This window comes from Mandrillus leucophaeus, unplaced genomic scaffold (genome assembly GCF_000951045.1).
Source record: "Mandrillus leucophaeus isolate KB7577 unplaced genomic scaffold, Mleu.le_1.0 Scaffold80, whole genome shotgun sequence".
NCBI classification, from domain to species: Eukaryota; Metazoa; Chordata; class Mammalia; order Primates; family Cercopithecidae; genus Mandrillus; species Mandrillus leucophaeus.
Window position 1 is genome coordinate 3,527,886 of NW_012108697.1, and position 21,660 is coordinate 3,549,545.

The window sequence follows — 21,660 nt, forward strand, 5'->3', positions numbered from 1 at the left end:
TCTCTCTCTCTTGAACTAAACATCTAGGAAGCCAAGACTGAATATTTAGGAGAAGAATAAAGACCTATTTTTCATGTGAAGAGTTGGAGTAGGAAGAACATAGGACTTCATTCTGGCTTCAGTTCCTGCCTGGGTAGATTTTGGCAAGTTACTCTAAAGTTTCTGATTCTCCAGGACCTCCTCTTTGAAATGACAATAAAAATACTACCTTCCTTTTGCTTAGAGTTGTGGGGAGGGTTACATGAGCGAGAATGTATAATTGTGCTTTATGCACTGTGAAAATCTGTGTAAATGTTAGACTCTGCTGCTGCTGTGACATCATAACTTCTGGTGGGAGAGAAGCCCTTCAATGACTAGCTGTCTCATTTGCTTTGTTCTTTCCTGTTTCCCTGCTATGAGGTTGTGAATTTGTGGCTCTAAGGGTATGCAAACTTGTACATGAATGTCCATAGCAGCATTATTCATGATTTCACAAAACAACAAAGCAAAACATGGAAACCACCCAAATGCCCTCCAGCAGATGAATGGTGGATATCTGTATAAATTGTAGTATATTTATACTATGTAATATTATTCATCAATAAAAAGAAATGAAGTAAACCTTGAAAACTTTATGCTAAGAGAAATAAAACTGCTGCAAAGGTCACATATCCTATGATTGCATTTATAGGAAATGTCCAGAGTAGGGGTTTCTGATCTGTAGAAGACATACAGTAGATCAGTAGCTGCCTAGAGCTTGAGGAGGTGTTGGCAGGGTTGGGAGTGATTGTTAATGGGAAGGGAGTTCTTCATGGGGTGATGGAATGTTCTAAAATTCATTCTACTGATGGCCGCACAACTCTGTGTCTGTATTAGAAATCACTGAACTACACATACACTTTAAACGGGTAAATTGTGTGGTGTGTGCATTTTATTTCAACGAGACGTTATATATCAATATTTTTTTAAAAGGAGTGGAGATACACACCTTTGCTTTTTCTCCTTCTTTCCCCAGTAGGAGTGGTGGCTCACACCCGTAATCCCAGCACTTTGGGAGGCCAAGATGGGAGGATCATCTGAGGTCAGAAGTTCGAGACCAGCCTGGCCAACATGGTGAAACCCCATCTCTACTAGAAATAAAAAAATTAGCTGGGTGCATTGGTGGGTGCCTGTAGTCCCAGCTGCTTGGGAGGTTGAGGCAGGACAATCTCTTGAAGCCAGGAGGCAGAGGCTGCAGTGAGCCAAGATTGCGCCACCGCACTCCAGCCTGGGGACAGAGTGAGACTCTGTCTCAAAACAAACAAAAATAAAATAAAATAAAAATAAAAAAGGAGACGAGATATACACCTTTGCTTTTTCTCCTTCTTTCCCTAGTAGAAGCCCTGCAGGGGGTCCCCTTGGAGAATATTTTGACTGTACTTGTCCCTCTGACTTGGATCCGTTTCCTGTCCACCACTACTGGTTTTGTTGTAGTTCCTTTGGACAGGCCCATACCGTTCATGACAAGCCCTCTTCACCGGTCCCTGCCATTGGTTCCACTGCACTCAGGACTTCTTTCACAAACTGCTACCTCCTGTGCTGACCTTGTTTCGGGAGGGCAGGGAACTGCGCCAGGTTTAACTCACCTCAGTGCCCCCAGTCAGCACATCTCTACCAGAGTAGATGCAAAATAAATAACTGTTGCATGAATGCATATTTACCTAACAAGAGGGTTCCCCTTAAGTTCAATATTTAAGCTTAAGAGCTTAAATATTGAACTCTAATACATCAAGACCCTTTGAGGGTTTGCCTACCAGTCTACGGGGCCTGTAAGAGCCTCACAGGAAGGAGAGAGAGTTTTTATGCATTTAGTCTTTGCAACAATTAAACAGGAAGCAACTGACAGTGTTCAAAGTCACATGGACAGGGCTACCAAGGGCCTTTATTGGCCCCTACACCTTCTTAGTCCCCAGAACCTACTCTCTTTACAAGACCTCTTCATAAGCCAAACAGAGCAATAATAGCTTTGAAAGGGGAGGGTGGCAGCAGCTGGAAAGGGGATGAAGAAATACAGAAGACCAAAGTCATGACTGATTGAAGACAAACAGGAAATGCATGTAAAGCATCTCCATCATCTCTCCATGACCGTTTCAGGGTTACAGTCAGTGAGCTGCACATTTGGCATCAAATAGACTCACCCTGTGGGGACCCCAGCCCCCCTCAGCCCCACTCAAGCCTCCCTTCCCCTCAGCAGTGAGAAATGCAAGTTGGGAACAGCCAGGCCAGGAGCCTGCCCCACGTGAACACTCAAGCTGCGGACACCTCCACCGAGAATGAGGTTACTGAGCTTGGAGCTTCACTTCCCAGTTAGAAAATCCCCACCAGGCAATGCGAAGAAGACACCATTTGTTGCATCATTAAATTGTAACAAGCCCTGAAATGCACTCCAGAAGCCTGGGTCTATTTGTCCTTGCAGTCAGAAGGAAGCCTGTGATTGGCTGGCCAAGCTCAGCCTAGCAGACCTTATCTCTGACTGGTTATTATTTGATTAAAGAGCCTTCCTCCTCCTGTGGTGTTTCAAAACTGCTCTGGGAGAATTTGCTGTTGCGGGGGGGACTCTTTCTGAGGTTACTGTGGAGCACCCAAAGTCCGTCAGCCTCTGGCCGTGCAGAGGGGCACCCAGAGGAAGTAGACCTTGCTTCTTATTCACCCACAGCCTGGGACTGTCTTCTCCAGAGTCTCCATCACCTTTGCTAATCGACTGATTGGAAATAATTCCTGAAACACCACCAAGTCAAGGATACAGGTATTTAAAAACCTGGGGGTCATGGAGTAATTTCTTAGGATGTCATGACATGAGACATGGGGGCAGGACGAGGAAGCCAGGGAAGCAGCGTGGAATGCAGGAGAGGCAGACACAGTAGGAAGAAGAAAGTCAAAGACAAGAACTCAGAATCATGGAATTCCATGGCTAAGGCAAAACTGAGGCTCGTGGGCATAGTTGTTTGCAGCTGAAAAGAGGTGCAAGCGCTTTTGTGATGTAACATTCACACCTGTGTGCATTTGCTCCTCATGAAATCCTTCCCGAGTTTTTGCTAGTCTTTTGGCCTCCGTGTAATCTTCCATCCTGGCTCAGAACCCCCAAATCCTGAGAGGATTTTGGACACTTTACGAAAAATGTAATTGCTTTGGCTTGAAACATCATTAAATCTGATTTGCAAACGGCACATGGCCTCCAAAGGCTCTGCTTAGTAGTACAGATCCTGGTACCAAGCCTCGTGATGTTGGCTACAGAGGAAAGAGGAGGAGCTGAGCACCTCTTTTAGGAAGTTTGTTTCCCCCTTTAAGATCTGTGTTTAACGGGTGATATTCATTCTTATCCCCACTGTATTCCCTACTCAGGGGTGTTTTCTGAGCTTGGGTCGGGCAGACAGTCTTGTATCAAAGGACTTTCTCACTGTAGGGGAAAGCTGGGCTCCATTTGGGGCCAGCAGGATTTAACCGTCTGGAATGAAGATCAAAGACAGCAGAAAAGACAGGCTTCATTCTCTCTGTTAGATTTGGCTGGAGGTGGCAGCAGAGGGGAAGATACGACGCAAAACCAAGGAAATCAATACTTTTGTTTTAGTACTGAGTGGAAAAGAATGTTTTTTACAGTATGTCAGTATTCTTAACACTGATTTTTCCCTGTATGCATTTCAGGTTAAAAAATAACCATGCCAACCGCATTTCCTCCCTCCACTCTCTGTGGCTGTCTATATTGTCTTGATTCCCAGTGTTGGTATCCAGATAGTCCCTGCTTTGTTAGCCGCAGTGGAATGAGTCCGTGGATCCCCCGGCAGGACGGTGGAGATGCTTCCTGTGCTGACTGCTGTGGTCCCCAGGGAGCCTTCTCTGCAGTGGTCCCATGGGATTTCCTGAGCTTATCCAGAGTATGAGGGCCGAGAAGTTTGTCATAATGACTCATGCTCCTCTTCATAAATTTATGGAAACTGCCAAGAGGCGGAGGACAAGCCCGACGCGAGGGGTTATACTTCTTGGATGTGATGCTTCTCTGCTCTTTTGGAACATTTTCTCCCTTTGCCATTACCAGCATGGTCTGGATCCTGTGTGCCTCTTGGGCCTCTTTTCTCCTCCTTCTCTACCTCTGCCTCACCACAGGAACACGCTTTCTGTTTTCTGGACCCACCGTGGTCGAACCTTATCACATGTTATCCTGTCTGCTTAAAGCATTCTTCACCCTACCCTGCCTCCGGGTCTGACCAAGTCAGGAGATTAGTCAGGACTCTTTCTGAGTAAATCCACTTCTGCTATGAGGTCAGGGTCCCTTGAACTTCCCCTTACTAGACCACTAACCATATTGTCTTACGATTGCTTGTTTCCTGATCCATTGCCCCACCAGACTGATAGCTGTGAAGGCAGGGTTCATGCCTTTATGACTCCCAGCCAGGACCCCAGAGCCTAGGAATCTGTGACACCCAGTAGGCTCTTTCTTGTGATAATGGCTAACATTGATGGAGTGTCTTCTATATACCCAGCACTCTCCTAAGGGCTTTATCTTATTAACTCAGTCCCCACAATGAGCCACTGAAGTCACTGAGGTGTGTGTCAACCCATTTAACGAATGAACAAACTGTAAGTTAAGGAAACTGCTCAAGTTAGCACAGTAAATGGCAGACTTCAGAGCCCTTTTTTTTTTACATCTATGTCACGATGGCCCCTTTAGGGCTGAATGAGCCAGTGAGGAACGAATGAATGATAGCAGGCTGATGGTAAAGACATTGTAACTGTTTCACATGCTCGGCTGGACCCATTCATTCAGCTGGGCCTACTAAGCACCAGCCATGTGCCAGGCTGTGAGCAAGGCTTTGAGAATACAGTGATTAGCAAGTACAGACCCTGAGCTGAGATGTTTCAGTTCTGAGCTCTGCTCTGTTCTCTCTATCGAGATCAGCTTTCCCGTCCCTCTCACCTGCCTTGGGAGCCAGGGTTAAGCACTTACAGGCTCTCGCCTCAACACGAAGAGGAGCTCCAAATCTGGAGTTTGTTCCAGCCTTGAAGTAAACGCTTAATGAAGCTAGCCTTGTCTGGAAGCTGACTGTATCTCAGGCACCAGGCTGAGTGCTTTGCCCTGGCTGATCTCATATTTCTTCCTTATGAGACAGAGGGGTTGCCACCACCCTGTGTTTCAAACGAACGAACCAAGGCTAAGAGAACATAAGGAATATGCCCAAGCTGGTAAGTGCTAGAGCTGGGACTCAATGGCAGGCTGGTCTAGCCTCCAAGCCTTTGCCCTTTCCATCAACCAGGGACTTTCTCAAGACCCTAAGCTTTGGGCTCACTGCATCCTGATGACTGGTTTCCGTTATTAAAAGTAACAGCAAAAACCAGAACTAACTTTTGCACCAACCTAATAATATTCCTGTTAAACAGATATTCCTGTCTGTCTGCCTCCCCAGTTACTGAGTTGGGGTTTTCTCCCTGCTTAGTGGTCCTCAGCCCCCTCTTCCTTGACTGTACCCCTGACCTAACATCTTTTCTGACCACTGATGCTTGTGGGCCCCACATTTGTGCCTGATTAGGCAAGACGGGGCACCTGCCTGGGGACACCTGCTTTGAGCAGCCCTTAGTCTCCAAGTGGCCCCTCCTCTTCTCTTCTCTCAGGGAATGATCTTGGAGCATCTCGTTCTAGAACATCATGTTTGAAGAAGTCTAAACCAAGGTCCCCAGCTTAAGAAACCCTCATACATCTGTTAATCTTTTGTTAGAAAAGCAGACAGCCTAAGGAAAAGGGTCATTAGAATCCAGAGCCTAATCTCGCGTTTTTCACTTGTTATTTAAATTGTCCAAGCTCTAGTTTCCTCCTTTGTAAAATGGGTGTAATACTTTCTCAAGAGGTTACTTTGAGAGTACAGATTCTGTGTTCAGTAAGTATCGGTTGTGTGCTTACTGTGTGTGAGGCACACAGCGGGTAGAGTGGAGAATGAAGCTGAGAAAGCTGCCTGCCCTTGTGGAACTTACAGTTGAATGGGGATGACCGACATTTAAAAAATCACACAAACAAATAGCTCAGTCCCATATGTGATGAGAAAAAGAACAGAGGACCTAGTTAGATGGCGTGGGAGCTAGCCAAGAAAAGACCCATTGATGAACCAACAGGATTTGAACCCTTAATACCCAGAATGCAGGAAGTTCTCAATACTTGCCGCCCTGGCCATGGACCTGCACCTCTCTGGGGCTCAGAGTCTGTGAGAATAAAATGAGGGAGTTGGACTGAATGATTCCTAAGACTGAGTTGCCCACCTCTGGCATTTTATAATTTGATGGCAGGTTAGATCCAGGTGAAATGAGGGCCTCTGACTCCCTATCCTGGGCTCTTCTACCCCAGGTGCTTCTGCTGGTGGAGAGAAGCTAGGCCCAAACTCAAGGACAGCAGGAGGAAGAGGTGGCTAGTTCTGTCTTCTAGAATCCCCTTTCTCTCAGCACCTCCCCACTACTTCCCCCAGCTGGAGCCCAGTATTCACTCCCCTGGGGTCACTCCTATCAGAAGAACTCTCTAAGCCCCTTTCCAGGAACTATGGCATTCCTATAGACCCAGTTCTCTGTGTCCTTCCTCTCCAAGCACCTGCACGTCCAGCCTGGACAATTAACGCACCTGGGGTGGGATTCTTTGGATGGTGAAATTCTGAGAACAGGCAGGCTGCGAGGGCAGCAGGGAGCTGAAGATTTGAGAATAAGCCTGGGTCTGTTCCTTGGCTGCCCATGAATGCTCCCAACACTTTCCACTTGACCTCCCCCAGGCGCACCATGTTCCCTCTGCACAGCACACAGTGTCTATTGTGAGCTCTTATTAGTGACATCTCTTGCAAATGACTGGTTAGCATTTTTTCCAGACAGAGCAGAAACTCTGGAGGTGGTGGGGAGGCTAAGTTTGCAGAGGGTGATGAAAGGAAATGCTTAGCCTCAGGGCCCTGAAAGAATGGGGATGTCAGCATCTTCAATTCTCTCCCACCTTTCCTGGGTGGGATGGAGGGGGGCTGTCCCCTTGACCTCCAGAAGCATATGCATTCTTTCTCCATCTCTTCTTCCCTACCTGGGGTCTCACTCTTGCCTGCAGCTGTCTGTTATCCAATACCCCCATTGCTAGCTGGTCATGGGACCTCGTGGGACCTCCAGGGGCACTGACATTTTAGCCGACGATGCCTGAAGAGAGTAATAATGGTGAGGAGACTGTGGTAGGCATGAGACTTCAGGGCACACAACTTTTCTCCATATGAATTCAGGATTTGAAAACTCCCTGTTTGATGGTCGAGTGCTAGAGAGTTGAATATTAAGAAAGGGACAGAGATGCTATGCTAGATCAAGAACATTTCCAAAGAGAGGTTGAATAGGAAGTTGTACCCCAGGGCAGTTACCCCCAACAGCTTGTAAGAGGAAAATGACAGTGTATGTGCAATGAAAAGTTCACTCTCATCCTTCAGTTCCCAGAACTTCAGCGTTGCTATTCCCACCATGTGGTACTGGGTTCTCCAATGGCCACAGCATGTCAGATGTAAAACGGGCACCCTGGATGTCAGACTGAGCGAGTGCTAATTAAAACATTGCATCACGGCTCCTGGGCTCTCCAGGCACAGGCAGGCAGGAGCCCTTTCCCCACTCTGTCCTCCTTGCCTGGGTGCACTTACTTAGTGAGCTTTGCATGCAAACTCTACCCATGCCCTGTGGGGCTGGTGGGAAGTGTGGCTGTGTTATGGGCTTCAGCATCCTGCCAAAAATCAGATTGGCCATAAAAACACCCAAAATGAGTCTTGAAAGAAAGCGACATTCATTTCTTTCTGGGCTGGACATTCTGCAGGAAAGGGGTGGTTGCCATAGAAATGAACCCTGAAGGCTGCTAGTAATAGCGTCATTCCTTTTTTGAGTCAATTCCAAAAAGTGACTATGAGGAACAGGGGCCTGGGAAAATTGAAAACCTTGGGAATGAGAGCTCTGCTAGGACCTGGCTATGGAAAAACCATGGGGACTATGAAGCAGCCGCAGGCAGGAGGCTGGCTTCTCCCCACCATCAGCTCTGCTTCCACTTGGACATCTGCAGGCACCGTGGGACAGGAGCTGAACTTTTGCTCAGTGGTCCCCCCAGGCTGGGGCAGCAGCAATTCTGACTCCCATCAGGCTCCCCTTGGGGTGCATTTTAATTATCCTGTGGGTTGATGCTCAGGGTGAGCCTGCTGGGTAAGGTGGGGTGGAGCCCCTTCCACTACCCAGACAGAACAACATGAACTATTAGATACTAGAAAATGTGCTCTCTAATCCTCCGATTTTATGGATCCGTGAAGCAGCACCGTGTGTCCCTGGGGCTTCACCATCACTCCTTCAGTGCATGACTACACCGTCATTCCTGCCCCATGTCTGATTAGCTCCATGAATCAAGGCAACAAGGCGTAATCACTGCTCTCAAGGAACTCACAGCCCAGTGGAAGAGACTGGTAATTAAACAGGCAATGTAGTGCAGCATTACAGAGTGGAAAATGTGGCCAGACCATAGAGCAGTGCGGTGTATTCACAGTGCAATGTGTTTCTTCCCAACTCTCCCTGTCCCCAATCCCTGTCCCTGCCCTGAACACCGTCTCCATTCTAGCTGGGTCTCAAATCTGATTTTTCTCCAGCCAATGCCAGTATAGCATTCATGGCACCCACATTACAGACAGCAGATACCTGTTGGCTTATGATGTTTTTTCCAGTTTAGGGTGAATGTAGTCAATTTGAGGAACTTCCCTTCGTTTTGAGAGTCTCTCCTTTCTGCTTGTTGGAATTTTAAAGCATTATTTCTTTTATCAAATGATGGGGTTTGTTGATTGGCAATTTATGTTTAATTTAATTTTAACGTTTTGACTGGGCAGAATAAAAAAGTTAGTATCCCTTGGTTTACTGCACTGTAATAGCTCAGAGTCCAGGAAGCATTGTTCAAAAAGCTGCTTGTCACTGAGGCTAACATTCATGCCTAAACCCATGCAGGAGCCCTTGGGATATCCTTCTTAGTTTCTGATTTCCCAGCCTGTAGCAGAGTAGCAGAGTTGATCTATTCAAATTCCTTTCACTTCCCCAAGACACTTAGCTGGCTATTGCAGCCAAATCCTTAAATAGAAACTACTGTTTTCTTGGCGTCCCAGGCTCCTGTATGTTTAATGCCTCAAGTATCCACTTTCTGGGCCAAAGTCATGAAAATCTAAAGGGGAAACTATCCGTCTCAGAAAGCAGTTGCAATGGAAATAAAAGCCATTAGTACTCAGTGTTATCAGGATGTTTAATTTTTCATTGATATTTCAAGATAAAAGTTGATCTTCAGAGTGGTGTTAATTCAGGTCACCAGCTTCCACTTAGATGCAGCTTAGAGACTGCTGCAAAAGATGCCAGTACCTTGGTTTATGGTAGCTGAATCTTGGGGGTTCTCCATCTGCCTGCTTCTGTTAGGGGATCTTGGGATCATTGGCTTTGCTGTGATTAAATGAAGTCCCCTGATGCATGTGGTTATTCTGACACTTGAGATATGTCCAGGACACTGGAAGTCCCTCACAAGCTTGACAGATGCAACAAAACGTCCACCAGGCAAGCCAAATCCCAAGAGTATAAGTGGCAAAGTCCGAGTTCTTGGACTGTAGTTGAACGTTCCTGTGTTAAACATTGTTTAAAATAAACAGGTCATGCTAGGACCTCAGTGCTTAGATATTTAGCTGCAAGGAGCGTTTTGTTTTATCCATGTTTGCAATCTTGCCTCCTTTCTGTGACAGCAAATGCAAAAGAGACTCTCATGCTTGTGTTGAGTGCTTCTTGAAGTCAAGGATATACCTTGTGCGTGATATTGGTGGACACCTTCTCCCTCTGCCTGTCACTCCCTTGAGACCCAACACATCTCCTGGCACATAAGAGGCCAAACATGGTTGTTGGTGACAATGATAATGCAAACAATACACATTTCAGAGAGAATGTTTCTGGCGGTTTCTACCATGACCTAATGCGACTACTTAATTATTCATATTTTAGCTTGCCTATTTCGTTATTAAAATAAATTCCTTTGACTTGATCATTGTGTTTGGTTTACTTCCCTAAGAAAAGGAAGTTGACGGAGCATGAAGCTGGTGGACAGCAGGGCCTGCAGGCGGACACTGCGTTCCTTTGGAACCTGCACTGGCTGCTTATGCAGGGGCAAGAACATTGTAGAAGATTTCAGGCAGTGTTTCTCCCCAAGGCTCTGCCAGCTGTGTGGACCTATGCAAGTCTCTTTATGTCTCTGGGTTTGGGTGTCCTTAGCTGTAGAATGTGTTAGGCTGGATCTGAATGGCTCAGCCTTGGCCCTATAGGTGCTATACATTAGATAATTATTTTTGTTGTGGGGACTGTCCCGTGCATCATAGGAAGTTTAGCAGTGTCCTGTCTCTAACTGCTGGATGCCAGTAGTAACCCTCCCTTCATTTGTGACAACTAAATATATCTCCAGACATTTACAAATATCCCCTGGGGAGCAAAATCATCTCTGGTTGAGAACTATTGGAGCAGATGATTTCTACCTGAGTTTGAGAAACCACACTAAGAGTTGTTAATGCATCCTGTTTTATTGAGCTTCTACTCTGTGCTAGGCACTGTATTAGACTTTGTAACTTGAATAGATATTCTATTGAGAAAGGGGCATCTACTTCATGAAAATCTGAGTGAGAGCTGGATAAGCTGAATTATTTGCACAGGCATGGAGGTAGAGTGAAGAAGATAGAATCCTTGTTTTGATTCTTACTAGCCATGTGAGCTCTATCTCCTCATCTGTAAAACATCATATTTTCACACTGTTGTGGGGACCTAATGCCCAGTGTATAGGAAAGCAACAGATCATAGTAGACACGCAATAATTAAACTTCTTTCCCAACCACCGAGGGATTCAGATCTGTGAAAATCATTACTTTTGCCAGTATTGTTCTATCTTTACAACCTACTCTTCTTCCCCTACCCACCCCAGCCCTCTTCCTACTCAAGCCAGTGCTGATATATCGTCTTAAAATCCCCAACTGTCTGTTTCAACAAAAGCCCCCAGATCTCTTGTGTCACCAGATTATTGAACTTGGGCCATCCTTGAAAGGGTTGTCTCTTCCTATCAAAAAAAAAAAAAAAGTTATGTAATAACCAGAGATTTGCAGACAGCCTTGTTCTATCTGTGTGCTTGAGCAGGACAATGGCAATAGGAATTGAGGACAAGGGACCTTCTACCCACATGCATTAGCTGCATGCTTCTCCTGGAGGCACTGATTAGGCATGGGTTCTCAGTGTCTCAAGACCATGCTTTGGATATTGACAGCAGCTGCTGTGCCATCTCCTCCACGGAAAACACCTTGGTGTTTGGTAGCCTGGCATAGTGAGAGTCCTCATGTCACAGTGAGAAGGATTTTGGGGTGAGGGAGTTTGAAGCTGCACCCTCCTCTCAGTGAGAAACTGACTAGGGGCTCCAAGGAACATAAAGACTGTGTAGTTCTTTAAAAAACAGACTCTGCCTCAAATCCCAGCTTTGCCACCTACTCCCTGTGTGACCTTGGGAAACTTAGTTCTTTTTCCTGAACCTCAGAATCATATCTGAGGAGTCTGTAATCATAAGGGTCTTTCTCAGGTTGGATAGTTATGAGAATTAAATAACAGAGTGTATGGAGAGCGCGTGGCACAGTTCCGGTAAATACTAAGTGCTCACCAGAAATCCATTATTGTTAATAATATATATCATCTTAAATGGTAACTCAACACTAATGAATATAACATGTTAAACAGACAACAAAAAGCAGAAGTTTGGGTGGATGAAAAATATGAGGTTGACTCATTCTGTTACTGACAAGAAAACAGGCTTAGAAAGGGGCAGAGTGGGAAAGCCTTAGCAACTAGGACCTTGGTGCTGGCTGTTGGCAGAGCTGGGACAGGTTCCCCCTCTCCAGAGTCCCCTTCAGATGCTGGTTCTCCCATGCTGGGGCTGCTTTCCTGCTCAAACCTTTATGGCCCATGTTTAGAAAATTACACAAAAATTAAGGGAGTAAGGTTTTAGAACAGTGTGCAGTTTGCAGAGGGAATCTTTTTTGGAGGCTTGTTTTCAGAGGGACTCTTTCTTCAGGATAAGAGAGAAATGAATATTTTGTCTAATATGTTCCTAAATACCTAGGGCTACCCCAGAGAAGGGGGTTTCTAAATTTCCATCTTAGCTAGATGAAACAGGAAGAGGAGACTGAGTGTTTCACAGCTTCTCTCTCCCCGTATCCCGCTCCCCCTACCACAGCGCTGAGAGGAGGCCTGTCCTCTACACTCCAGCTCACACTAACCCATTGCTTACACATCGCCAAGCACTACTGAAACTACCTCCTTTGCCCATTGTTCTCCCATCTTCTCAAAGTTCAGCTCCTGACTCCCAACCTAGACCCAAGTGATGGCGAGTTGATATTTTGCTTCAATGCTGATATTCGGTCTTAAGAACCACTCTGAATTACTAAAAAGCTGAGCACAAATAATGTTCACCTTTCCAAATGAGATTTTAGATTTCTCTGGGCTGGCTCAGACCTCATATCTTGCCTTTTATCCCTGGCCAGTGACTTACAAATTTGCTTGAGAAGGAAAGACTGAGGTGTTCAGGGTCCATGGTTGAAAGAAGAAGAATTTTTAACAGAGTGGCTTGGTACTATTTTGGACATGCTTGAGATGAAAATCTATGTAGGTTTTTTTATGGTGTCAGCATGTAAAATTATGCGACTACAATGCGAATGGAACCTTGCCTAAAATGTCATAAATTATTTGAATTAAACTCTACTGTAGTCTTAAGTGATGGTTATAATTCAGTCAAAAGGTGAATCAGTGGAGTCATAATTCCTATTAGAACTCTATTTCCTATTTTGCCTTTTTAAACGTAACAGTCACCTACCTGCTGTCTTACTTATTAAAAGAGGGCTCCCCATGAACATAGTACACATTTGAATGTCATTCTTTTCCTCACCCCCTCATTTTTAAACCCCTTTCTAGAATAGCATATATAGAACAATGACTTAATGGAAAGATTGGTAACTATGGCTCCTGGGCCAAATGCTGCTTATTCATCAAATCTGTTTGATGAATAAAGTTTTATTGGCACACAGTCACATCAGTTTTCTTATATACTGTCTAAGGCTGCTTTCATGCTACAAAAGGACTGAGTAGTTGTGGACAGGACCATATGGCCCACAACGCCTAAAATATTTACTATCTGGCCATTGATTTTTTAAAAAGTGCTGATTTTGACTTAGAGAATGAGTGTCAGAGTCAGATACATCTGGGTTCAAATCAAGTCTTGGTTCCTTGCTAGCTGTGACATTGGGAAAGTTGCATAACCTCTCTGCGAAACCTAATCAGTACCGTGGAAATGATCAATACCTATCTTGGAGGGCTGTTGTGTGAGTTAATTGAAAAACCTACAGCCTTGTGCCTGGCACAGAGTAAGTGCTCAATAAATGGTAGCTATGCTGATGATCTTTCATTCTTTTATCCAACAAATGTATATTTGGTGCTTTTTCTATGATAGGTCTGGGGGCTACGCAGTTACTAAAATGTAGAAAGTTTCTGCTCTTATGGAGCTCACATTCTAATGAGGAAGATAGACAATGGTCAAGAAAAAAAATTAACAGGTTATTTTCAGAGACGGATAAGTGCTATAAATAAAATAAATAGGATGATATAGAAGAAAATGACAAGGCAAGGGATAGAAAGTTACTAACCAAGTTAAGATCTAAAAATAATAATGAATCAGCCATGCAAATGTCTGAAGAAGGAATGTTCCTGGGAGAAGGGACCATAAACACACAGTCTCTGAGCCAGTCATGAGCTGGGGATGGTCCAGGAACAGAGAGATGACCTTGGGGACGAGGGTTGAGTAAGGCAAGAGAGAGTGATAGAGGACCAGAGGGGAGAGGTAGGCATGGGCAAAACCATGTTAGAGCTTGTAATTCCTGAAAAAATAATTGGCTCAGAGGCAGGGATGCAAGCTGAGACCATGAAAGGGCAGAAATGTAAGCGGGACCTTACATTGACCTTATTCTATGATCTTTGTTCTAAGTATCATCATCCATCCTCTTTGGTCTCAGGCATTGGCCACTGTTGAACAGAGGAATGAGTAGGGTCCTCGTGAGTTTGGTCAAAGTGCCAGCTTTTGGCTGTGGCAAACCCCTCACATGCTACTTGGGTTCTTCTCCTCACAGTGCCCCCTGATTCAGCAGACAGATCTTCTGGCCAGTGTCTCTACCTCTTTAAAATAATTCCTTTTCAGAAGCTTTTAATGCTTCTCGAGGTAGAGCACTTAAGGTGAAAATCAGTTAATGTAATCTCAAAACTCTAATAAATGTCCAGCAACATAAGACCACCAGATAAGCATTTTATCCCTAGGGTCACTCAGAATTCACAGCTCAGTTCTCATAATTAGCATTTCTTTTATGTCTGAATCATTGAACAGGTGTGGAGAACTCCATAACAATATTTTACCTGTTTAAGGTTTAAAAGCAGGCCTTAGATATAATCAGTTGCTCAAACTGCCTCCAGAGTTGCTAATAATAGCTACACAGTATTCCACAGTAGCAAAACACTATTGCATACTTGTGGCTCACTTAGAGGTAAAAGTATCCCTTCAGTTTGCTTACCTTTATCCATTTTGAATGACTCCTTCTCCTCCTCTGGTTGTTTTCCTCTTTATTCTCCTTCTTCATCTTCATCATCAGCAAAACTTTTTATTGGAAGTACTTAGCTCACTAATAGTAATTAATATTTCCCTTACAAAGCCGGGCATGGTTGTTCATGCCTGTAATCCCAGCACTTTGGGAGGCCAAGGCAGGAGAATCCCTTGAGCCCAGGAGTTTGAGACCAGCCTGGGCAACATAGTGAGACCCTGTCTCTACAAAAAATAAAAACAAAAATTAGCTGAGCCTGGTGGTATGCATCTGTGGTCCCAGCTACTCGAGAGGCTGAGGTGGGAGGATAGCTTGAGATGGGGAAGTCGAGGCTTCAGTGAGCCAAGATCGTGCCACTGCACTCCGGTCTGGGCAACAGTGAGACCCTGTCTCAAAAACAATTAATAGTATAGTTGTTGAAGGAAAACTATTCTCTCTCTCTCTCTCTCTCTATATATATATATATAGTATATATATCAACATGTAATATATACTATATATAGTATATATATATGACATGTCATATATACTATATATAGTATATACATATATTTCAGTCCTTGGGTTTGCAGAAATTAAGTATTAAGTATAGTTTACTTACATATCTATAGTATAGTATACTTACTATATATAGTATAGTTACTAGATATATATATACTTACTATAGTATAGTATGTATAGTTTACTATATATACTATATAGTATATGTAGTATAGTATATATAGTATAGTATATATAGTATAGTATAGCTTACTATATATAGAGAGTAAACTATATTCAGTAAGCCCACCCAGAAGTGGGCTTACTGAATCACATGGTAGCTCTATTTTAAATTTTTTGAGGAAACCTCATACTGTTTTCCATAATAGTTATACTACAAACACTGATTCTTAATCTGGGGTCCATGAATGACCTTGGAGGGGGTTATGAAACTGCTGAAATGGAATATAAATTTTTACATGTGCATTTTTTTCTGGGAAAGAGCCTGGAGTTTCATCAGATTATTGAAGTGTTCCCAGATGCCAAAAAGTGAGGACTTACTGCTTTAAAGACTTTGCTGCCTCAATCAGTAGTATAGCCCTTGAAGGAAAACTATATAAGTTTATACCCAGAAAAGAAAAACGTGCTGAAGTTGAATCCAGAGGAGCCTGTGATTCTGAAATACACTTAGTACCGGCTGTGATCTGTGAAAGCAAGTGGGACTGATATCTGGATCCAGTGGAATCTTCGGTCTTTGAGGGGACCCGACATTTTCCTAGGAACTGCAAACATTACATAGTACCCACTCTGTGCCAGGCACTGTCTCAGTGCCTTACATATTTTAACTCTTAATCCTTGTAATACTATGAAGTAGGTACTATTATTAGCTTTATTTCACGGATGAGGAAAATGAGGTACAGTGAGATAAAAACCATAAACTGAGTTTACTTTAAACATTCCAAGACCCTTCACAATTGTAGACAGTGTAGTTTGATGAGCTGTAATTAATGGTTCAGAATAATTATCATTTTGACATGTGTAAATGGCAGCCATGTTGTAATCTTGAAGTACATACCAAATTAATAATAGGATTCCTATACATGCTACCTCTGTTTTTGTGAATAAGAATGCTGTACCAGGTCACATACAGAGGAGAGCCAGTTAACTGATTTGCTTAATTAGAATTTGGCTAAGAGTCACTGTGGCTTATAAAATAGGTTTACTAACCAAGTAGGCAATTTTATTTTTGTAACTATTAGCACAATAAAAAAAATTCAGAATGTTTACCTAAGGCATGTCACAACTTTGTGGAGCTTAAAGTCAATGAAACTTTATCTCTGGGAGGTTAAAATTTCATTCATTCAGGATTTGATCAATTGATGGAGCTTTAGATATAATTCATTCTTTACCTGGATTATATTTATTCAACAGTTAACGAGCAGGTGACCTTGAAATTTAAACCAACTATTCTCTAAGAACATCACTTATAAATAAGCTAGAGAAAAACCAACATTATTGTGTTGGTTTTTATTATTATTATTTATGGCCCATGTTTAGAAAGTTAGGCAAAAATTAAGGAGAATAAGGTTTTAGAACAGTGTGCTGTTTGCGGAGGGAATCTTTTTTGGAGGCTTGTTTTCAGAGGGACTCTTTCTTCAGGATAAGAGAGAAATGAATATTTTGTCTAATATATTTCTAAATACCTATGGCTACCCTAGAGAAGGGGGTTTCTAAATTTCCATCTTAGCTAGATGAAACAGGAAGAGGAGACTGTGTATTTCACAGCTTCTTTCTCCCCCTACCCAGCTCCCCCTACCACAGCGCTGAGAGGAGGCCTGTCCTCTACACTCCAGCTCACACTAACCCATTGCTTACACATCGCCAAGCACTACTGAAACTACCTCCTTTGCCCATTGTTCTCCCATCTTCTCAAAGTTCAGCTCCTGACTCCCAGCCTAGATCCAAGGGATGGCGAGTTGATATTTTAAGATTTATTTAACCCATATTAAGATTTATTTAACCCATATTAAGATTTATTTAACCCATTGGTTACCTATAGCAGTTACTAGGAATTCTACAATTTATGTATGTGTGCTTAATTTACACCTGTGTCCAGTGCTTTATGGAGGTGAAGTAGGAACACTGGCCCAGAAGTGAGAGCCTCTGGAGAAATAACTATGATGTGATTGATAAAGGGGGAAGGTGTTTTGTTATCTCGTAAGCAGAATCATATGTGCAAAAGGAATGGGGTAAGGGAAGTGTTGGTCTCTGTGATCCATCCAACCAGTAGTAAAACAAAATGGGGCTAGAAGAAGAAATTGCACCTTGCAATCCTAGATTATGAAAAGCCTGTTCTCTAATATCTCACTTGCATGTTGGAGATCATCCTTGTAATAAACATCAAATATTGTATGGAGTAAGATGATGATAACTGCTAGTTAGAAAAGATGTGGTGAAAACCATAGCCAAAAAATCCTGCTATGCTTACTTAAGTTTTGCTTTATGTAAGGTAATTTAGGTAATTGGAAACTAGATTGATAACACTCTTTACTTTGGAGGCCTTTTCTTTTGGGAAATCTGTAAGTTAAAAGCCAAAGACAGTTACACAGAGTATGTTTAGAACACCCAAGAGAATAAATTTTCTAAAGGAAAATATTTGAGCTTTTATATGTCAGATTTCTTTAGAAGTATTCTAAAAATTAGCCTTAGTTGAACTTAGATTGATCTTCCTTTCAATTATACTTAATGAGTGAGGTTCTACCTTACCTTGAACTCATTGGAAAAAGAATAATCCAATTGCCAAGTAGTTCAGCTTCTCCTCTTCAGGAAAATTCTTTCCTTTTGACAAAGACTGATTCTGAGGGAGGAACGATAAAAATAAGTCTTCTAGCCATGCCTAGTTTTTCCCTTTCAAGCCTTTTCAAGTTCCTTCTTTCAAGAGTATTGGACATATGTGTGTTTACCTCCCAGCCTCTGCTTGGCCTTGTTCTAGATCGTGGCATTCTGTTCTGTGTAGACCACCCCGTACACTGGAGATCAGGGCGTCTAGTCTTCCTTGTAGTCACATGTTTCCTCTACTCTGACCCAAGGAGTGGGGTCAGGGAGAGAAGATGGGAACTCCGCTGCCTACCTTAGATGCATGCCTGCTCTAAGAGTTACAAAGTGATAAGCCCCCAAAGTGTGGTTCACACATCCCTCCTTGAATGTTTTTATTCCTAAGGCTATCCTTGTTCAGGACTCTTGATAGTTATAACAGCCATGCATCCTCTCCTTTTATAAGTAGCTAATCATGTCTTATGCTTAGACATTCAACAAATAGATATGGAGCATCTGCTTTACGCCAGGTACTGTTAGGCACTAAGAATGCAGGGGAAAAGTCAAGAATGCCATTTGAGAGAGAGAGAGGGGCAGATATTAAATGATTAATTCTACAATTAAATGTTTAGTTATAATTGTGGTCATTCCGATGGGGAAGAAGCTTAAGAAAGGGGCCTGCCTTAGTCTGAAGGGTCCACAAAGTTTTTCATGAGGTCATGAGTCCCGAGCTGTGTTATGAAGCATGAGTTGGAGAGGAGATGTGGTGGGGACCACTGCAGGCAGAGCAAATGCCAGGGAAGGGCAGAGCCTGGCTTTCACGGGGAAGTGAAAGAAAGCCAGGGTGACTGGAGTCAGAGAGAGAAAGTGTACGTGGAAGGAGATGGGGGTGGTGAGATTAGCAAGGGCGGACTGAGCCAGGTATTCGACACATGTTACAGGCTTTAGTTTTTGTTCTAAAATCTGTAAGGAATATATGGAAGGATTGTAGTCAGTTGGAATGGTGACAAGGGAGAGAGATGGGGGTATCTGGCGTGGTGCATTTGGCACACTGTGTTTTCAAATGCTCGGTCTGACTGATGTGTATGGGACGTCTGGATGGGTAGCCAGTGCAGAAATAGATGTGGGGCGTCCAGGCAGTGAGTTTTTATGCCCCCCAGTGAAGATGGTGATATTTTGGATTAGGATAGTGCAGGTGGAGAGGGAGATAAGAAGATGATGAGTTTAAAGCTATTTAAAAGGTACAATTGTTTAAGAGTTAGTGTTCTATTGGATGTAGGAAGAAGTCAAGAACTTTTAGGTTCTTCGTCTGCTGAGGAGATGGTATGAAGTGAGAATGAAGGAAGGACTTGAGCCAGCAAAACATGCCAAGAGGAAACATCTAGGTGGGTAGAAAGAAATGCAGGAGAGCATGGGGTTGTGAAAGCCGAGGGACTGCCTGGCTCTTTACACCCAGAGCCGCGACTTGCTCAGCAAGCCATCCCTACCCAATAATCTGCCGTCAGGTTATACAACAGTAGAAAGCCTGGAATGAGTCTGGGCTTGTCCACATTAGAATCTAGTCCACATTAGGATTTCTTTTCCAGAAGGCAAGATGATTTGTTTTCACATCATTCCAGCCAGCATCTCAGCTCCCCAAGCCATCTTGGACAGCATCTTTTAAGAACCAATGGTGATTTTTAGGGAAATGGTCTTAAGCAATACTTAGGAACAAAAGGTTTTCCTGAAAGACATAGCGTCTGCAGAGATGCAATTTTAAGCACAGCAAAGACAAGTTTTTATGATGTTATATAGTGTAGCCTGGCTTGTTAGAAGCTCCTAAGTCTCTTCATTCTACATTAGGACTTTGGTTTATCTCAGCCCAACCAGAACTGTCATTGATGTGGTATGATTGTCATTAGAGCTGTTCACAAATGTTTAATTATCTGGGATATACGGTAGGATTACACTTCTTTACCCAGCAAAGCAGATTAGGAGCCAGTGTACAACTTACTCCACTCTCTTTTCCAGCCTTGGCAAACACGAAGGTATCTGTCAACATGGAACCTTCCTCAGCCTGGGTTCCTCAGTGACCATTATGAGCAGAGTCCCAGAATAACCTGCTGTTGACATGTAGTATAGGCAAGAAATAAACTCTGTTGTTTCAAGACTAAGACTTTTGCTACTGTATTATAACCTAGCCCATTCTGACTGATAGAGAGTCACTCTTCCTAGAACAAAGTAACTTTAAGGGTTCATATGAGTTTCAAAACTTTTAGGACAAATTTTGCCAGGATTCAAGCTCAAAGCAATAGCATTTTCTCTTTTGTCCCCAAAGTATCTGCAAGAAGTATGTTTTCCAAGCATAAGGTTTTGGCAGCCTAGCCCTGAGATGAGGATCGCCAAAGAACTAGAGCCACTTCCAAAGCAAATCCTAAAAACAATTATCATAGTGTTGTCAGACCTGGGATCTGCTAGTCCAGCTCTAAGTGCCGTGTTCTTGCCTAGGCTGGCTGAATAATACAGCCCTTGTATGTTTGGGCTTTAGTATCAGGTAGACGCTGAATTCAAAGTGCGTTTCTGCCACTTTATAGATTCTGACCTCTCCTGGTGCCTCAGTTTCCCCATCTGAAAAATGGGAGTAACAATAGTTTCTAACCCACGGGGCTGTTGAGAGGACAGGTCCACCATCTGCCTGTTTGCCCTCAGATCTATTCCCCATCCTTCCCTGCTTTACTCTAGATCTTAGGACAACGCCCCCTTGCAAACTTATTCCTCAGGCTTCCTTGAAGCTTGGGTCAGCCCCAATTGGCCGAGAGAGGATAAAAGTCATAGTGTCTCCCTCTTTCTCAGGTGGTACCTTCAGCAGTGGTGGCTCCATGGTTTTGGCTCCTCCTGGGCAGGACCCCCTCCTTGGTCCCAGTTGTAGCCTATGAGGTGATGGCTCGTGGCTCTGTCAACACCCATCTTTGCCACTCCAGCCTGAGGCAGGGCAATGATCTTGTGTTGCTGCTGATCTCTGGGCCTCGCCCTTCTCCTTTTGTCCTCTCTGCTCTTCCAGGACCTTTCTAAGTAGTTTTCTGTATTAACGTCTCACTAGTGAACTGTCTGGAAGGAGTTCTTTTTTCCTGATGGCACCATGACTGGCACAGGTGATTATTTGAGAAAATGCCTCTAAAGTACTTAGAATAGTGCTTGGCACATAGAAATTGCTCAATAAAGGGTAGCTAACAAAACGTACTTACTTTCTTCCTTACCTAGATGCTCTGCTGCCAATTCAACCCAGGCAGGCAGGCCCGTGAATACAACATAGCTCCTGAATCATTGCCCACTTCTTCTCTCCCTGGTTGACCAAGTCCATAGACATAGGCTTCTATTTTGATTCACCCTTCTCTAATCTTACAAGGTAAAGGGTATTCACATACCTCCATGACATTTATGACACATGTCAGAATTTTATTTTGAAATTTCCAAACTTTTTACTATGGCTTACAAAGACCTGGTCTGCCTGCGTTTCCAATTCCTCCCTCTGCCATTTTCTCACTTATCCACTCCAGCCACACTGGCTTTGGTTCAGTTCTCACTCTCTGCCAAGCTCTGCCCTCCCTCCGGGCTTTGGCGTGTACTCTTCCCTCTTCTTGGAAAGGTCTGCTCTGGGCTCCTATCTTGGCCCAGACCTGCTCACACCCTGGCCTCAGTGTAGCTGCTCTCCCCTTTTAGAAGTCCT

General features: G+C 43.7%; 1 protein-coding gene across 1 annotated transcript in view; it reads left to right on the top strand.

The window, feature by feature from the left end:
* The first annotated feature begins 2,532 nt into the window (after nucleotides 1-2,532).
* Nucleotides 2,533-21,660, top strand: part of GPAM (glycerol-3-phosphate acyltransferase, mitochondrial) — a 63,129-nt gene continuing 44,001 nt past the window's right edge. The window contains exon 1 of the mRNA XM_011967533.1: nucleotides 2,533-2,764. The gene's annotated coding sequence lies outside the window, so the exon portion shown is untranslated. The remainder of the gene's footprint in view (nucleotides 2,765-21,660) is intronic.